Source organism: Lathyrus oleraceus, chromosome 7 (assembly GCF_024323335.1).
Source record: "Lathyrus oleraceus cultivar Zhongwan6 chromosome 7, CAAS_Psat_ZW6_1.0, whole genome shotgun sequence".
Classification (NCBI taxonomy): Eukaryota; Viridiplantae; Streptophyta; class Magnoliopsida; order Fabales; family Fabaceae; genus Lathyrus; species Lathyrus oleraceus.
The window spans coordinates 452242021-452248295 of record NC_066585.1 but is presented as its reverse complement, the minus strand read 5'-3'; the positions used below and the strand labels follow the sequence as shown (position 1 = coordinate 452248295).

The 6275-nt window shown below is 40.0% G+C and overlaps 1 non-coding gene across 1 annotated transcript; it reads left to right on the top strand.

Moving 5' to 3' along the window:
* The first annotated feature begins 5769 nt into the window (after positions 1-5769).
* On the top strand, positions 5770-5876 carry LOC127109004 (small nucleolar RNA R71). The gene has a single exon (XR_007796494.1). It is a non-coding gene; the product is annotated as a small nucleolar RNA R71 (small nucleolar RNA).
* The last annotated feature ends 399 nt before the right edge of the window (positions 5877-6275 follow it).

Genomic DNA, 6275 nt, shown 5'->3' with positions numbered 1-6275 from the left:
CCCTCTGGTCAAACAGAAGTCGATGTCCATGGTAGTGTACCTACAGTAGATCCGGAGATGTGACAGCTTGCGAGACAGACCTAAAGCGACAGCAATCTGCGTGATGATTCCGCCCGCATGGATGACTCCTTCGGTAGATCTGGAGATACCGCTGAGACTGTATAATAAAAAGTTCCCACATGCTACTGGGTGAGTCTGGGATGCATAAAATAATAGGAAGATCTCCTCTTCACTCAGTAGTGTCTCTGCATCCGGCCTTCCCAGGAAGGAATGTGCTAATATCATCTGAAAGTATCTGAAGGCGAGGTTATGTATGACATGAGACAGCTGCATAGATGGATCCTGGCTTCCGCCACCTGAGATATCACTCCAAAACTTCTCAACCTCCTTACCCAGGAAATATCCCATAGGTGTCTCCGGGATAGCATCAGGAGTGGTCTAGAAACCCATAAAGTCGCCGAACTTTTTCTGGCTGAAGGAGTACTCAACTCCGAAAAGCCTGAAAGCAGCATACCCATCTGGTCCAGAGTATGGGTCATAGTCGAATGAACTCAGGAACTCCAAAGTCAGGTTCCTGTAGGTGTTACTCAAGTCATCAGCAAACTCGTCCTAGTGAAGCTGGTGGCTAAGGAATCGGATACTCGGCTTGATACCCAGTGCATCCATACAATGCTGACTGGGATAACGTGTGGGTGCCATAGGGCACTGATACATAGTGATGTAGAGCTCCCTCTGAGCATTATCTCTATAGGCCACGTGCATGTCATCGAAATCCTGCATCCTGTAAAAGTTAAGAAAGTGATCCTGAAAATACAAACCATTCAAATCTTAGTCTCAATGCAAAATATGATAAAATAAAATAAAAATAAAATTAAATAAATGCGAAAAAGTAAAATGAAAGAAAAACCATGGGTTGCCTCCCACGCAACGCTTGTTTAACGTTATTAGCTTGACGATTAGAATTTATACACCTGTAGTAGTAGGAATCGGTGGGTCAATCAGGGTGTGGCTTGAGTAGTATGCTGGAATGTCTCCTCCTTCGTAGAGCTTCAGTCTTTGTCCATTTATAATGAATGGACTACAGGTATCGTTCTTGATTTCTACGGCTCTGGATCTCAGAATCTTGGATACTTCGAAAGGACCGGTCCATCTTGAACGTAGCTTTCCAGGGAAGAGTCGTAACCTAGAGTTAAAAAGGAGAACATGATCGCCTATATTGAAGTTTTTCTTTACTATTCTTTTGTCGTGATATGCTTTTGTCCTCTCTTTATATATTTTTGCATTCTCGTAGGCAGATTACCTAAGTTCTTCTAATTTATGAATGTCTAGGGTACGCTTTTCTCCAGCGGCTAGGTAGTCTAAATTCAAAGTTTTAATGGCCCAATAGGCCTTATGCTCTAATTCGAATGGTAAGTGACATGATTTTCCATAAACTAGTTGATAAGGAGTAGTTCCTATAGGGGTTTTGAAAGCGGTTCTATAGGTCCATAATGCTTCTTGAAGCTTCTGAGACCAGTCTCTCCTAGAAATAGAAACAGTTTTCTCTAGGATTTGTTTTATCTCCCTATTAGACACTTCTACTTGGCCACTAGTTTGTGGGTGGTATGGTGTTGCTACTCTATGCCTAACTCCATATTTTCTTAAAAGTTTATCAAATATTCTCGATATGAAGTGTGATCCTCCATCGCTTATGACTAAACATGGTGTTCCAAATCTAGGGAATATATAGTTTTTAAATAGTTCGATTACTACCCTAATGTCGTTTGGGGGTGCAGCTATAACTTCAATCCACTTAGACACATAATCTACAGCTACTAAGATATACCTGTTTCCTAAGGATGGTGGAAAAGGTCCCATGAAATCTATACCCCATACGTCAAAGAGTTCTACTTCCTGAATGTTTCTTAGAGGCATTTCATCACACCTTGAAATGTTTCCAGTGCGTTGGCATCTATCACATTTGACAATGCAAGCATAGACATCACGCCACATGGTAGGCCAGAATAGGCCAGCTTGAAGAATCTTGGCGTATGTCTTAGAAGTGCTCGCGTGTCCACCATAAGGTGCAAAATGATAGTGCTCGATAATACTACTTACCTCTTCTTCTGGAACGCAACGACGAAAAATGCCATCTTTACCTCTTTTGAAAAGGAGCGGTTCGTCCTAGTAGAAGTTTCTCACATCGTGGAAGAATTTCTTCTTGCGGTGGTAGTCAAGATCAGGGGGTACTATATCAACAGCTAGGTAATTAACGAAATCTGCGTACCAGGGTACGTTACTTATTGCTAAGGAATTTTGAGGGTGCTCATAAGGATCTAGGTTATTATCTTCAATGGTTTCTACTTTAGCTATCAGTCTATCATAGGCGAAATCATCATTTATGGGTACTAGTTTTGGTTTTAGATGTTCTAGCCTAGAAAGGTGATCGGCTACTACATTTTCAGTGCCTTTTTTATCTCTTATGTCTAAATCAAACTCTTGTAGTAATAGAATCCATCAGAGTAATCTGGGCTTGACATCTTTTTTACTTAATAGGTAACGAATGGCAGCATGATCAGAGTAAACTATAATTTTTGCTCCTACTAGATAAGATCTAAATTTGTCTATAACGAAAACTACAGCGAGTAATTCTTTTTCGATTGTTGCGTAGTTAAGTTGGGCAGCATCTAGGGTTCTACTGGCATAATAAATGGCATGTAATTTTTTATCTTTCCTTTGTCCTAGAACGGCTCCAACTGCATAATCACTAGCATCACACATTATCTCAAAAGGTTCCGACCAATCAGGTGGTTTCATAATGGGTGCGGATACTAATGCTTGCTTTAAAAGATTAAATGCGTCATTACATTTTTCATCAAAAATGAATTCAGCATCTTTCATTAAAAGTCCAGTTAAAGGTTTAGTTATTTTGGAGAAGTCCTTAATAAAACGCTGGTAGAATCCAGCGTGTCCAAGGAAGCTTCGGACTTCTCTGATGGTTTTTGGTGGTTTTAGGTTTTCTATAACTTCTATTTTAGCTTTATCCACCTCTATACCTTTTTCGAAAACTATATGTCCTAAAACTATTCCTTCGGTTACCATGAAATGACATTTTTCCCAGTTTAGCACGAGGTTCACCTCCACGCATCTCTCCAGGATTTTCTCATGGTTAGCAAGACAATTACGGAAATCAAATCCGCAAACCGAGAAATCATCCATAAACACTTCCATGATACCATCTAGGTAATCTGCGAAGATTGACATCATGCAGCGTTGGAAAGTAGCTGGGGCATTACAGAGGCCGAACGACATTCGTCTGTAGGCAAAAGTTCCATAAGGGCATGTAAAGGTAGTTTTTTCTTGATCTTCGGGGTGGATAGGTATTTGGAAGAATCCAGAGTATCCATCTAGATAGCAGAAGTAAGAGTGTCTGGCTAGACGCTCCAACATTTGGTCTATAAATGGTAAAGGGAAATGATCCTTCCTAGTTGCTTTATTTAATTTTCTATAATCTATACACATCCGTCATCCTCCTTCTAAACGTTTTGCTACATGTTCGCCTTTATCATTTTGCACGACTGTGATGCCTCCCTTTTTAGGTACTACATGCACAGGGCTCACCCACTTACTATCCGAGATCTGATAGATATACCTACCTCAAGTAACTTAAGAACTTCCTTTTTAACAACACCACTCATTATAGGGTTTATTCTTCTCTGATGTTCCCTAGAGGGTTTTGAATCTTCTTCGAGAGAAATCCGATGCATGCATACAGATGGACTTATACCTTTCAGGTCAGAGATATTATATCCTAAGGCTGAGGGATATCTTCGTAAAACGTCTAAAAGTTGGTTCGTTTCCTCTTGGCTCAAGGTAGCACTGACTATAACTGGACGGTTCATCTTTTCATCGAGGAACTCATATCTCAGGTTCTTAGGCAGTTCCTTAAGTTCTAAGGTTGGTTTCTTAGGGCATGACATAGGATCTGGGGTAAGGGATAAACATTCGTAAAGGTTATCATCGATGTAGGGTTTCTTAAAGTCATCATCTTCCCTTATGAGAGTTGATGGTAACTTAATTGTTTTTATAATTTCTTTTTGTTCTAATTCTCTAACACATTCATCAATGATATCTAAGGCATAACACGAGTCTCCCATTACAGGTGCCATAAGAAATTTCGAAAGTATAAATTCTATTTTCTCGTCACCTACCTCAAATGTCAACTTTCCTTTCTTGACATCTATTATGGCTCCTGCAGTTGATAAGAATGGTCTACCTAGAAGGATTGGTATATCATTGTCCTCTTTGATGTCCATGACAACAAAATTAGTAGGGATAAATAACTGACCTATCCTAACGGGAACATCTTCTAAAATGCCTATCGGATATTTAACAGATCTATCGGCTAACTGAAGTGACATCTTAGTGGGTTGTAATTCTCCTAAGTTTAACCTCTCACAAACTGCTAAAGGCATTAAGCTCACACTAGCTCCTAAGTCTAGAAAAGCTTTTTCGATGACATGATTACCCAGAAGGCAAGGAATGGAGAAATTTCCAAGATCTTTATCTTTCTTTGCTAATTTGTCCTCGGAAATAGCATTACATTCCAAAGGCTTCGGATTGTCAAGTCTACGTTTGTTGGTAAGGATGTCTTTGAGAAACTTTGCATAAGAAGGTATTTGGGTGATGGCTTATGTGAAAGGGATTTCTACATGAAGTTTTTGTATAACTTTAATAAATTTTTGATACTGTTTATTGATCTGGGTTTGTTTGAGTCTTTGTGGATATGGTATAGGTGGTTTATATGGCGGGGGTGGTACGTAAGTTTTATCTTTAGGTTCTTCTCCTTTTTCTCGACCTTCCTGGTTTTCAGGTTCCTCTGGTTCCTTTACTTCGTCCGTCGGTTTGGTACATTCCTTAGAAGTTTCGGGTTCACTCAATCTAGGGTTTGGTGGCTCATCATAAGCGTTCCCACTTCGTAGGGTAATGACATTGGCTTGTCCTCTTGGATTTTGTTAAAGTTGTCCAGGGAATTGTCCTCCAGGTGTAGTCTGAGGGGCTTGGTTTAAAGCTACCTGGGAGATCTGGGTTTCAAGCATCTTAGTATGAGTAACTATTTGGTCAACCTTGGTTTCTAACTGAGTAATCAATTTGTTAACATGAATGTTTTGGTTCATGAACTCCTTGTTTTGTTGGGTTTGAGCGGTGATAAAATTTTCCATAATTTTCTCAAGGCTTGGCTTTGATGGTACAGGTTGCATAGGTTGATTTGATCTAGGGGCTTGATAACTAGGTCTCGGAGGTGCGTTATTTTGAATAGGGTTATTGTTTTTATAGGATAAGTTTGGGTGATTCCTCCATCCGGGGTTATAGGTATTCGAATATGGGTTCCCTTGGGTGTAGTTCACTTGCTCTGAGTGGGTTTCATTTAATAGACTGCATTCTGCAGATTGGTGTCCTTTGGTTCCACATATCTCACAATCTGACGAAACTGCGGCTACAGTATTCGGGTTTATGCACATATGCTCGACTTTGAGGGCTAATGCGTCCATTTTAGCTTGCATCATGTCTATAGAGCTTAGTTCATGCACTCCTCCTTGGGCTTTCTTCTTCTCAATTGTCGCTCGTTCGACTCCCCATGATTGATGGTTTTGAGCCACATCTTCGATGAGGGCACTAGCTTCAGGATAAGGTTTGTTCATCAGAGCACCGCCTGCGGCAGCGTCGATGGTCATCTTTGTGTTATAATGAAGTCCATTATAGAAGGTTTGAATGACTAACCAATTTTTTAAACCATGATGTGGGCATGCTCGTAACAACTCTTTATATCTCTCCCAAGCTTCGAACAACGATTCTCCTTGGTTTTAGGTAAATCTAGTTATATGGTTTCAAAGAACGGAGGTTTTACTCGGGGAAAAATATCTAGCAAGAAAAACTCTTCTAAGGTTATCCCAAGTCGTAATGGAATTGGGTGGAAGGGAATCTAACCATGATAGGGCTTTATCTCTGAGGGAAAAAGGAAATAATCTTAAACGTATTGCCTCAGGAGAAGCTCCATTGGTTTTAAAAGTGTCTGCTAATTGAAGAAATATTTTTAAATGTTGGTTTGGGTTCTCAGTAGCGAGACCCGCGAATTGTCTCTGTTGCACTAGTTGCAACAGGGATGGTTTAAGTTCAAAATTATTAGCTGGGATGGTTGGGTTTACTATACTAGAACTAGGTTCTTCATTTGATGGTTGAGCGAAATCTTTAAGAGGTCTTTGGTTTTGATCTTCAACCATAGCTCTCTTAATCCT